Source organism: Boleophthalmus pectinirostris, unplaced genomic scaffold (assembly GCF_026225935.1).
Source record: "Boleophthalmus pectinirostris isolate CB_2022bp ecotype Guang Dong unplaced genomic scaffold, ASM2622593v1 HiC_scaffold_18, whole genome shotgun sequence".
NCBI lineage: Eukaryota > Metazoa > Chordata > Actinopteri > Gobiiformes > Gobiidae > Boleophthalmus > Boleophthalmus pectinirostris.
In genome coordinates this window covers 4,199,863-4,213,024 of record NW_026571133.1, presented here as the reverse complement: position 1 = coordinate 4,213,024, position 13,162 = coordinate 4,199,863, and the positions used below count along the sequence as shown (strand labels likewise).

Sequence of the window (13,162 nt, the reverse complement as noted above, 5' to 3'; positions counted from 1 at the left end):
TCTCTCTCTCTCTGTCTCTCTCTCTCTCCCTCTGTCTCTCTCTCTCTCTCTGTGTCCCGTGTCTGTCTCCTACTCACTCACTCTCTCTCTTTCTATCTATCCCTGCCCTCTCCATCTCTGTCTCTGTCACTCTTTTTGTCTTCCTCTATCTCTCTGTCTTTCTCTCTCTCTCTCTCTGTGTCTCTCTCTCTCTCCTCTCTGTCTCTCTCTGTCTCTCTCTCTCTCTCTCTGTCTCTCTCTGTCTCTCTCTCTCTCTCTCTGTCTCTCTCTCTCTGTCTCTCTCTCTCTCGTCTCTCTGTCTCTCTCTCTCTCTGTCTCTCCCTCTGTCTCTCTCTCTCTGTGTCCCGTGTCTGTCTCCTACTCACTCTCACTCTCTCTCTTTCTATCTATCCCTGCCCTCTCCATCTCTGTCTCTCTCTCTCTCTCTGTCTCTCTTTCTCGCTCCCTAGATAGACAGAGGGCTGTCTCTCTCTCTGTCTCTCTCTCTGTCATTCTTTTTGTCTTCCTCTATCTCTCTGTCTTTCTCTCTCTCTGTGTGTGCCTCTCTCTCTACCTCTCTGTCTCTCTTTGTCTGTCTGTCTTTCTCTCTCCCTCCCTCTGTCTCTCTCTCTCTCATATCACCACATGACATCACAAGGTGGAACAGAGTGTTTTCAGTTTGAGAGAAAAACTCATTGTAAATATTCAGGCTTTGTGAGTTAAAAATGTGTGAATGAAACAAAACAAAAGTCCAGTTCTGTTTGTGACGAGGAAACAACATTATAACATAAATCATTCAACAGAATAATATTGTCTCTTTAACCTTTCTTTTTATTCTCTCTTCTTCCGTGTTGCTCCTGTGCCTCGTGCGGCTGTAAACGTGATAATTGAAGAGAACAGTTTCTCGCTCTCTTTAGTGGACGCTCGCTGAGTTCACATAAACCTGTTTACACACTCGTAGAGCCGTGTCCCCCGTGGGCGCGTAAAGCCACGACTCTTTATTGTAAATCTTTGGCTCTGAGGTTTCGTGTGCGTTGTGACTGGGGAAAACTCCAGGAAAAGATAATAAATCAGACGAAGTTGTTCTCTCAGCACGTGGACAGAGAAATGAGAGTGAGAGAGAGCGAGGGAAGAGACAGAGCTCACTTTCTCACTCTCTCTCTGTGTCTCTCTTTCTCTCTCTCTGTTCTCTTGTCTGTCCCTAGCTCTCTGTCTCTCTACATCTCTTGCTCTCTCTCTTCGTCTTCCCTCCTTTTTGTGTGTGTCTCTCTCTCTGTCTCTTTCTGTCTCCACTCCTCTCTCGTTTTCTCACTGTCTCCTCTCCTCTCTCTGTCTCTCTCTCTGTCTGTGTGTTCTCTCTCTCTTTCTCTCTCTCTCTGTGCCTCTGTACTTCTCTCTGCTGTCTACTCCTTTCTCTCTCTGTCTCTCTCTCTCCCTGTCTCTCTGCCTCTCTCTTCCCCCATCTCTCTCTCCCTGTGTGTCTCTCTGCTGTCTTTCTCGCTCTTGCTGCCCCCCTCCTCTGTCTGTGTGTGTCTGTTCTCTCTCTCTCTCTCTCTCTCTCTCTGTGTGTCTCTGTTCTCTGTCTCTCTACATCTCTTGCTCTCTCTGTCTTCCCTCCTCTCATTGTCTCTCCCTCCCCATCTCTCTCTGTCTCTGTTGCTCTCTTTCCTCTGTCTCTCTCTCTCTCTCTCTGTGTCTCTTTCTACATCTCTTGCTCTCTCTCTGCTCTCTGTTTCTCTCTCTCTCTCTGCCTCTCCTGTGTCTCTCCTGTTCTGTTTCTCTCTCTTTCTCTCTCTGTCTCCCTCTATGTCTCTCTGCTCTCTTTCTCGCTCTCGCTGCTGCCCCCATCTGTGTGTCTCTGTTTCTCTCTTTCTATTCTGTTTCTTTCTCTCTCTCTCTTCTTCTGTGTCTCTCTGCTCTTTCTCGCTGCCCCCCTCCTCTGTCTGTGTCTCTGTTCTCCCTCTCTCTCTCTGTGTGTCCCCGTTCTCTCTCTCTGCCCCAATCTCTCTGTCTCTCCTGCTCTCTCTCTCTCTCTCTCTCTCTCTCACTTTCTGCCCCCACCCCCATCTCTCTTGCTCTGTTTCTCTCTCTCTCTCTCTCTCTCTCTGTCTCCCTCTGTTCTCTCTTCCTGTCTCTCTCTGCTCTCTTTCTCGCTCTCGCTGCCGCCCCCGATCTGTGTGTCTCTGTTCTCTCTCTCTCTCTCTCTCTCTCTGTCTTTCTACATTTCTTGCTGTCTCTTTGTCTCTCTCTCTCTCTCTCTGCTCTCTTTCTGTGTGTCTCTGTTCTGTCTCTCTACATCTCTTGCTCTTTCTCTCTGTCTCCCCTCCTCTCATTGTCTCTCTTTCTATCTCTTTTGCTCTCTGTTTCTCTCTCTCTGCCCTCCCCCGTCTCTCCTGTTCTTTGTTTCTCTCTCTCTCTCTGCCCCCCCCCTCTCTCTCTCTCTCTCTCCTGCTCTCTGTCTGTGTGCCTCTGTTCTTTCTCTCTCTCTCTTTCTGTTCTGTCTGTCTGTTTCCCCCTCTCTCAGCGCTCTCCCTCTCTTTCTCTCTGCTTCCCCCCCCTCTCTTTCTCTTTGTCTCTCTCTGTTTCTCATTCTCCCTGTCTCTCTCCCTCTGTCTGTCTCTCTTTCTTTCTTTCTTTCTCTCGGTCTTTAAGTCTGAAACGTGAAATAAATCAGTAGAAGTTGTTCTCTCAGCACATGGAGAGGGAGGTGAGAGGAGTGAGCGTGCGCTGAGTGAATAGACAGAGCCCCGATTCACAAAGTGGTGCCGGGTACAGACCAGATACACACACACACAACACACACATTTCATTGCTGTTAGTACATAAAAAGTGACAACATAATAAAATACAATGTGTGTTTTTACTATGTTTCTCCACGTCTCATATTCTGAATTATTTACGCCTTTTGTACGACGTTTCAGACTCCGCAACCTCTGAAATGTGTTTTTAGGTCGATGTCAACTTGAAAACTACAGCGACATGACATCACAAGGTGGAGCAGAGCGTTTTGAGCTTTGGAGATGCAGACACACGAGTCATAAAGACAAACGTGTGTGAATGAAACAAAACACAACTCCAGGTCTGTTTTTGAGGAGGTAACGAGAATGAGGTCAGAGAGAATAGTTGTTACCCGCTGTATCTTGGTGAAGACGAGAAGAGCCAGAACCAAACGTGCTCGTCCAATCAGATTTGTTCATTTCAGTGACACGTGAAACGACGGAGCTCATTGGTCACACGTCGTTTACAACATTTTCCTCTAGATCTAGTAAGATCTACTCCTCTAAATGATACACATCTACTTTTGTTGTTAGTCTTGATCTTTTTTTTTTTTTTGAATATACTCCAGTTCTTCTCAAATTAAAAAAATGTCTCTCTGGGTTTGATTCTTACCTGAAACCAGTCAGGGTTCATGTCATTCTGAACCTTATACATAACAGCAGCTGTGTTTAGGTCAACTATGTCCTGTAACTTTAAGGTATTTCACTGAATAAACACTGGGTTTGTTGGAGCATAATAATCAGGACAGTTAATTTCTCGTGACTTTTTTCTGCAGTATAAAGATGGGTTGTATAGTTGTGTCTCTCGTGGTGTCCTGTGGGGGGTGCTCTGGGAGTATGGGGTCCGGGGCCCTTTGCTAAGGGCTGTCCAGTCCCTGTATGACCGGAGCAGGAGCTGTGTTCATTGCCGGCAGTAAGTCAGACCTGTTCCCGGTGCATGTTGGACTCCGCCAGGGCTGCCCTTTCTCACCGGTTCTGTTCATTGTGTTTATGGACAGAATTTCTAGGCGCAGTCAGGGGCCGGAGGGGGTCCAGTTTGGGGACCACAGGATTTCATCTCTGCTGTTGGCAGATGATGTTGTCCTGTTGGCTTCTCTCACCTATGGTCATGAGCTCTTGGGTAATGACTGAAAGGACGAGATCGCAGATACAAGCGCTCGAAATGGGTTTCCTCCGCAGGGTAGCTGGGCGCTCCCTTAGAGATAGGGTGAGGAGCTCGGAGTAGAGCCGCTGCTCCTCCACGTCGAGAGGAGCCAGTTGAGGCTCGGGCATCTGTTCCGGATGCCTCCTGGACATCTCACTCGGGAGGTGTTCCGGGCATGTCTCACTGGAAGGAGACTCCGGGGAAGACCCAGGACACACTGGAGGGACTATGTCTTTCAGCTGGAGGACGTGTCTGGGGTGAAGGAAGTCTGGGAGTCCCTGCTTAGACTGCTGTCCCTGTGACCTGGCCCCAGATAAGCAGAAGAAAATGGATGGATGGATGGATAGTTGTTTTGTAATTGTTCCCCCAAATTTGTACGAAATAATTTAAATATGTCAAAATTAGAGAATTGTATAACAGAAAGAGTGAGCTTTGATTCACGACTGTTTGGACTTTACACATTATACCAATCATTTCAGATATTTTACTTCTTCAAATAGGCCATATGTATATTCCATTTAAGCTTAATACCCCAAAATGTTGTATCTTCATAAAGTATTGTGTGTTCTGGACTTATACAGTGTTATGAACCTAAATAAACAGCATTTATATTCGCCGTGCTGCTGCTGTGAGGTGATGAAGTGAATGTTGAAACGTAAAGTCTGCCTGGTCGACGTTACCCTTTCGCTTAATGACTTTTTCATGTTTACAATTTTTCTAAACCAGGCCTTGTATTGCATTGTTAAGGTTAAAACCACGTGATGAAAAAAAAAAAAACACTTAACTGCGCTGGTCTCCACAGAGCAGAAAGAGGAAACTTGTGGTCTACAGCAGCCCTGGCACAAGTCTGGTGTTTATTTAGAAAACAATTACCAGGGATTTACTGGACCAACTCTGAGTGTAAATGATGATACAGACCTCGTGTTCAGCAGGGCCCCACAGCCAAACCACAGGAGGATGGAGGACATTATCTCGCCACAACCACCAGGGACCCAGAATACACAGAATTCCATGTGAATCTGGTCACCGGTGAGAATTCCCGAAAAGATAGGCTTGATTGACAGGTGGGTTAGACAAGCAGGGACATGTATGGTAGCCAGACTGGGGCCACCTTGTGCATCTGCTCAATTTCAGTTCTCTCCAGTGACTAGGTCAGAAATCAGAATACACTAGACGGTTTGCAATAACCCTAGAAGTTGTAGACTGTGCTCCAGCCAATCGGTGAAGAGCTGTAAAGCCATGATTGGGTCCCTTTTGTGGTTCAGCACAACAGTAAACAAAGAGGTCGAGATGGATGTAGACGAAGACAGACATTCTGTGTTGGCAACGATTCCCGAGATCGAGGATTTAAAGCCGTAACAAAGAGAATGTTTGGTGAATTTTATCAAGAGGAAAGACGTTATTGTCCTTCTTCCTATGGGGTTTGGCGCATTACATACGTCACGACCAAATAGCAGCGATTGTTAAATTTAAAAAGTACCGGTCTACCGTCGAGCGAACGAATCCTAATGCCGCGAGGTCAGACAGATTCCACAAAGTGAAACCAGCTGATGAATCAGGCAAGCACTTCGTAACTTTTCTGGACATACTAAGGAATAAATTTGATGTTCAGTACTGATTCTGATTAGCCAGGCTGGCGTCACCTCTCCACTCAATTTCATTTCTCTTCAGCGACTAGGTCAGGAATCGAAATACACTAGACATTTCACAAACACCCTGGAAGTGCAATTTCTGGCACCAGCCAATCAGAGAAGAGCCTTATATTCTGTTTTGGCAACAATTCCCGAGTTCAAGGATTTAAAGCCGGAACAAAGAGAATGTTTAGTGAATTTTATCAAGAGAAAAGACGTTATTGCCCTTCTTCCTACGGGATTTGGGAAAAGCTTAATAGGGTCATTCCACCTCAATTCACCCAAAAAAAGTTGCAATTTGAACACTCACATTGTCCAGTTGGTGTGTGAGTATGTCATAACCAAGAAAGCCAAAATCTCAAATTTTAAGCATGATCAGAGTAATGGTTGCTAAAATATCGCAATTTCATTTTTACAATTTTATAAAACATGCCAGATTTGGATTCCTTAAGATGTCCCCTTTCCAGAGACACCTTCATTTTTGATATTGGACCAGTAGATGTTGAGCAAATGCAATTTAAAATTCGGTGACCACGCAAAAAAGTGAAAAAATGAAATTGAGATATCTCTGGAAACCATTGGTCCGATCACACTAGAATTTGAAATTTTGGCTTTTCTGGCTATGGTTTACCTATATTCCAAGTTTCCAAAACTCAAGTCAAACTTAGGTCTGGATCTGGATCCCTTTTGTGGAACAGCACAACAGTAAACAAAGCGTCGAGATGGATGTAGACGAAGACAGACATTCTGTGTTGGCAACGATTCCCGAGATCGAGGATTTAAAGCCGGAACAAAGAGAATGTTTGGTGAATTTTATCAAGAGGGGAAAGACCAAGTTTCATCAAAATTTGACCAAGTAGGGTTTAACTCATTGGGTGAACTGACCCAATATAAGAATTGGCAATTACTTGGACACCACTGAGCGTTCCGGCTTATTACATAAGTCACGACCAAATAGCAGGGACTGGTTAAATTAAACAATGTACACACCTACCGTCCAGCAAACAAATCCTAATTCTGCGAGGTCAGACGGTTTCCATAAAGTGAAACTGGTGGATGAATCAGGCTAAATCTGAGGAACTTCTGACACTGAGTTTTTTTGCTTTATGGTCCTTCGCAAACACGGATTTCTGTATTTTGGCAAAACAATTGACAATTTATGCTCTTCTTTACTCTTTGTAGGAATTATATTAGTCAAAAATTGTGATAGTCTGGTTTTAGTCTTTGTTTAGAGTTGATGTAGACCAGGTTTAGTCTTAGTTTAGTCCTGGTTTAGATCAAATTGGTCAAAAATAGGGACACTTGAGACATTTCTTGTAAAAAACCGGGACAAATCACTGGTTTTGTATAAATGTGATGGTACAGGGGACACAGGGCTCAAAAGTGGGACTATCTCGGGTAAATGCATGATGCCAAGGTTCTCTGAGTTCACGACTTATCGCGCTGCGCACTTTAAACCGCTGACCACACCGAAGCGGCGCTGAAGCATGAGGGGCCGTGTCATCTGCTTAAAGGGATTTATGAAGGAGCGGCTCCGCTATGGCCGGTCTATTTGTACAGTCTGAGTCTTTGCACCTCTCAGTCAGGGCCTATGTTTAGCTCCGACTGAGGGAGAGTCCCGAGACACGCCCCGCCAGGAAGCGCAGGGCTGCAGCCAAAACACTCACACGCTCCGAACGCAAGAATCTCAAAAGGAAACAGCCTGTACATGGGGGTTTCAGATCAGATTAGATTGCAGTTTTAAGGAAGTTCAAGAGCCCATATTACGCTACTTTCTGAGCTGTTATAATGTCTTTTCCTCATCACGAACAGACCTGGAGTTGGGTTTTTTTTCATTTATGTCGAACACACAAACCCTGCATATTTAGGCTGTTATTTTGTTGGCATCAATTTAAAGAGAAACAAAAAACAACAACAAAAATCTGACAATAAACGTAAATACATATCTCTAAAAATTATTTCCCTTGTCTTTGCTGCATGAACAAAAGGAACATGAAGATAAATCATATAAACTCTGCTCCTTTCACAGATAAAAAAAAACATTTCTTTAATAATCGTTCCCCACCCCAAAAACTAAACCAATTCACCAGTCAATAATCCATGTGACAATATCTCATTCATGCTTTCATTATCATTTTCCTTTGTCACATAGTCCCTCATTATTTTATCCTTGTACATTTTCTTGAATTTAGAAACACTAGTGCGACTTTTTGAATCGTGATTTAACAAGTTCCTTATCTTGACTCCGTACACAGAGACGCATTTCTGTTTTAACGTCGTCCTTGAGAAGACAGTTCGGAAAAAAATATAGTCTTCTACGGTCACAGTCCTCCGAGACAAACTGTTACGACCCAGCTTGTTTGGGGTGAGGGAAGTAACAAAAATAAAAACCAAGATGTAAAATGGAATAAATTAAATAATGTTTCATGAACAGGAAGGTAAAAGGTAAATTAACAAAAGACTAAAAATATACAGAAAGCAACCTAAACTAAGAAACAGAACAACAGAATAAAGAGTTTTGTGCCAGAAAAAGGGTCACGCAGGCTTACAAAAAAACGAGTGGTAAAACTTAGGGACACACACTAAACTAAAACACAAGTTCCCCAAATTAAACCACATAAACCCACAAACAGAATCGAGTGACCAAATCAAAAAAGGCACAAAACAGAACTAAACTAAACACACACACACAAAACAAAATGGCAGACTGGTCACCAAGTCCAGCAGCCCCGAACAGGTGCTGGTGATCTTCTTAAATAGGGGCGGTGGCTGCAGGTGAGGTGGGCGTCGACCTGCCCCACCAATCACGGACCAGGGCAACAATCACACAAACAAATTAGACCTAAGGCCTGGGGCCGTAACACAAACGTAAAAATAGTTTGTTGCGCTTAAGGTACTGTAAACGTCTTTGCTTGGCTCTGCGCAGAACTAATAAAATCTTAAGATCAACAACGTCTTTAAACTTTAGTTGATTAGACTTGATTATTGCTCTTTTTTCTTGCAGCAGGAACAAAAGTTTTTATGATACTTTGATAAGTGTTGCCCCAAACTTCAGAGCTAAAATATGAGAGAATGAACGAGCAAAATAACATGTGAAGTGATTTACAGTTTAATCTTTTACTTACTGTTACTTACTTTCTATTTTCCTGACTTTTCTTTTTATGTAGTCGACATGAGACTTCCAATTCATTTTTTCATTTAAAATTACTCCCAAGAATTTTATCTCACTCTTTCAGTACTAACACCATCAACAACTATTGCCACATTTTCATTCTTTTTTCAGATACCAAAAATTCTATACTTTTGCCAGTTGCCCATCTCTACTTTTTCTGAAAATTACCGCTTCATGATATCACAAGGTTAGTGTGACCAGACGTCCTATTTACCCGGAACAGTCCCAGTTTTGAGCCCTGTGTCCCCTGCCCCTGCAGATTTATCCAAAACCTGTGATTTGTCCCAGTTTTATACAAGAAATATCCCTGGTGTCTCTATTTTTATCCTTGGCTTTTAACAAGTGAGATGTGCATTTATTTGTTGTTGAGTATCTTATTGTTTTCTATGTTTTTAGTCGTTGTATTGTGTTTGTATTGTGTATTGTGTTGTACTGCAGATTGTTTTTGTCTATCCTGTGTTTGTGTACAGCACTTTGGCCAGCTGTAAAGTTTTTAAAGTGTTTTTATAAATAAAGTTGGTATGATATTTTTGACCAATCTGATCCCTGCCAACAATAAAGAGAGGCATAAATTATCACTTGTTTAGGTAAAATACTAGCCTGATTCATCAGCCGGTTTCACTTCGTAGAAACCGTCTGACCTGGCAGCATTAGGATTCGTTCGACAGTAGGGGGGGCACTTTTTTTATTTAACCAGTTGCTGCTATTTGGTCATCACGTATGTAATGCGCCACTAACGGGGCTAACTGGTATATTAAGCTTTTCCCAAATCCTTTAGGAAGAAGGGCAATAACATCTTTCTCCTTGATAAAATTCACTAAACGTTCTCTTTGTTACGGCTTTAAATCCTCAATTTCGGGAATCGTTGACAACACAGAATATATGGCTTTTTACTGATTGGCTGGTGCCCGAACTCGCACTTCCAGGGTTTTTGCAAACCGTCTAGTGTATTCCGACTCCTGACCTAGTCGCTGGAGAGAAATAAAATAGAGTGGAGGCACTAGGTGGCTACTAAAATACAGAAAAGTTCCTTAAAAATGACCAAAACACAAGGAAAATGTGACTATACTGACTCACAGTAGTGCCGACTGCAGTACAGTTTTCCTTAATTACGCACTCGTTTCACAATTTTATTATTACCAACTCAAACCAGGCATGTTCCAATATTTTATTTTTATATTCAAGGTGGAACAGAGCATTTTGCGCTTTGGATATGTAGAGAGACTAATAACAAAGAATTACTCCAACATAGTGCACCTAGTGCCTCCGCTCAATTTCATTTCTCTCCAGTGACTAGGTCAGGAATCGGAATACACTAGACGGTTTACAAGAACCCAGAGAAGAGCTGAGAAGCCACGACGTCAAACTCAAGCGTCTGTCTGTGTCCCTTTTGTGGAACAGCACAACAGTAAACAAAGCGTCGAGATGGATGTAGACGAAGACAGACATTCTGTGTTGGCGAACGATTCTCAAGATCGAGGATTTAAAGCCGGAACAAAGAGAATGTTTGGTGAATTTTATCAAGGGGAAAGACATTATTGTCCTTCTTCCTGCGGGATTTGGCGCATTACATACATCAAGACCAAATAACAGCGACTGGTTAAATAATAAAATACCGCGGTAATTAAAAAGCACCACGTCCCAGAGGAGAGCCGCTCATTACTCACACTGCACTGACGCTGTGACACTACTCCTCCTCATCATCTACAGTCCATTCATGTAAAAACACACACATTCATACTGTACTCCTCTGACAGGACAGTAATAAGTAGGGGCGTGCAAAAATATCGGAATATCGATATATCGTATTGTTTAATGTGATGATACAGTATCGATATCATGGGCTACTGTATCGATATATCACCAAGAGTATTATTACGTGTGTTTTACTAAATTATTTTGTCACAGCTACAGTTTTGTTGCTTGTGGAGTGAAAGAAAGCTCATTTATTCAACACAATTGACATTTTCACAGTTTTGAGGATTAAAATGTTTGTGTTTCATATGAACTTTGCACAAGAAGTGGTTTAACAAACACTTTTAGTATCACAGCCATGATTTTGCCTTTATTTTTTATTGAACTGTATCGAATCGATTTGAAATATATCATATCGAATCGAAAGTGCACTGTATCAAGATATGTATCGTATCGTGGCCTGTGTATCGGCAACTTCTTAAGGATACCAGCCCTAGTAATGAGTCAGTCACTCTGACGAGAAGAGTCACTGTAACGATATGAACGAGTGAACTTAAAGGTCCATAGTACTCGATGTTCTGGTTTATGTTCTAATGCAGTTTCCTCATCACAAACACACCTGGAGTTGTGTTTTGTTTCATTCACACATGTTTAACACACAAACCATGCACATAGTTCCTCTCTCTCACACAGGAAACACTCTGTTCCACCTTGTGATGTCATGTGGTCATACAGAAAAGTGCTCCACTGTGTTAAACCACAAAGAAACATGTCTGCTCACTTTCTGGATGCTGACGTCACTGTAAACATCATCACAATAAAGCGCCGCATGCTATGGGCCCCTCCTATAGGCGAGTTTCATTGTTGACAAAAGCGCGCGTTGCATGCTGGGATTTATTTTGGGCGGCGGCAATAAACACTAATCAACATGACGGACGGAGTGAGAAAGCACGTAAAGGGTATTGATCCCGGTTATTTATCCACTCTAACAGCAGAGGACCCAAGACCATTTGACCAGAAATTGATTGATAGCATTTATATAGAGCCTTTCAAGATCCCCAAAGCACTTTACAGTTCATTATTCAGTCACTCCACACTCAGTGGTGGTGAGCTCCTACTGTAGCCACAGCTGCCCTGGGGCAGACTGACGGAAGCGAGGCTGCCAATCTGCACCATCGGTCCCTCCGACCACCACCACTCACGCTCACACCACTTTCATACTAGGCAATGTGGGTGAAGTGTCTTGCCTAAGGACACAACAACAGTTTTTTTTGCCACTGGCGCCCCACTATGGCACCTGGAATTCCTAGCGGTCTCCCATCCAAGTACTAGCCAGACCCAGCCTGCTTAACTTCTGAGATCTGACGGGATCAGGCTTTGACAAGCCGGCATGGCCACATACCGGCTTGGTCATAAGCATCGACGGACGCCAAATCACCCTTTTCAACCCCAACAAAAGGTGGACCAAACCATATTTCTGGTCAGAATCTCCAACTACCTGGCCAAATATTCACTTGGGCGATATCCACAATGACTTGGTGGAAACTCCTGGGCCATTCACAGCAGAAAAGATGAAAACCTCCAAGAGTCTCGATGTGTTGTTGAACTTGTTGGAGTCCACAGTTTGCTAGGATCTTCTGCTTTTGCTCTGTGAATGTTTGAAAGCTGTTTAATTCACCGTTAGCGGTTCTTTTCACTCTGAATACGAAAAAGACATTTTCCTTCTTCCCTGCTTCTATTTGTGCATCCGATAATGCAGCAGGAATTTACCATTATCAGGGAGAAACACACGAGGTTACGCACAGTGTTTGACGCTACCGTGTTTCTTGCCTCCGACCAAAATATTTCCCAACATGCAACGCGGTCTTTTAATAACAATGACGTCAGCTGAAACTCGCCTATTGGCCCCTGGTATTGGCCCCTCGTATGGATAGCTGCACATCACACTGGTGAGTAGCAGAATTTTTGTCATTTGTACCAAAATGACAACACGACGCTGCTGAATCCTACAGAGTAAAAAGCTTAAAAGATATCCATGCATATTTCTATCCTATGCACACGGATATTTCTGAAAGCGGTCTTACTTCATAAAAGAGTGTATGTCACAATGGGTGTGTACCGGTGGTGGTGAAAACAGGGGTAGAGCTGTGTGAAAGTCCTGTTGTAATGTTTGGCCTTGCCTCCACCCACTTGAGATCCGGAATAAAAGCCCGGAGCTGCCAAGAGAAGAGTGACCAGTGGGTCCACCGCTGCTGCCAGATCTTAGTTACTTATTTTTGTGTTAGCTGTTTTTTGTTCACCTTTTTAGCACTTTTTGTAATAAATATGATTTCTTTTTTGACAACTTGCCACACAACTTGCTTTTGTTCCACACCCAGTTTATTTTAACATCTTTTTTCATTTACTGTGCCACCCCCTAGACACACGTGGCACATAACAATCTGCAAAATGGTGTCCTGAAAATAAGTGATTGAAGATTACTCAAACATGCACAAGTCACTCTAAAAACAAGTTCAGAGAGAAGGGAAACAACTATAACATGGTTCAAAAGCTCTGCTGATTTTGCAGAAAAAGCTCAAAAAGTCCAAAGTGTAAAATTTGCATAATGAGCCCTTTAAGTCAGTTTATTTGCAGCAGTGTAAAACACTGACCTGGTGTAAAGTACATGTTATGTTCTAAGACTAAATAACTAAAAAAACAGAATAACATGTCTCCACTAAGGTGTCCAGAAGAACAGCGAGAAAAGCTCAGACCTTGATTATGA

At 43.0% G+C, this 13,162-nt stretch overlaps 1 protein-coding gene and 1 pseudogene across 1 annotated transcript in view; one reads left to right on the top strand and one right to left on the bottom strand.

Annotated features, from left to right (window-relative positions):
• The window catches only part of LOC110165440 (ninjurin-2-like), a 202,670-nt gene that overhangs the window by 19,467 nt on the left and 170,041 nt on the right, over positions 1-13,162 (top strand). The window lies entirely within an intron of this gene.
• On the bottom strand, positions 11,684-11,800 carry LOC129409095 (5S ribosomal RNA; annotated as a pseudogene).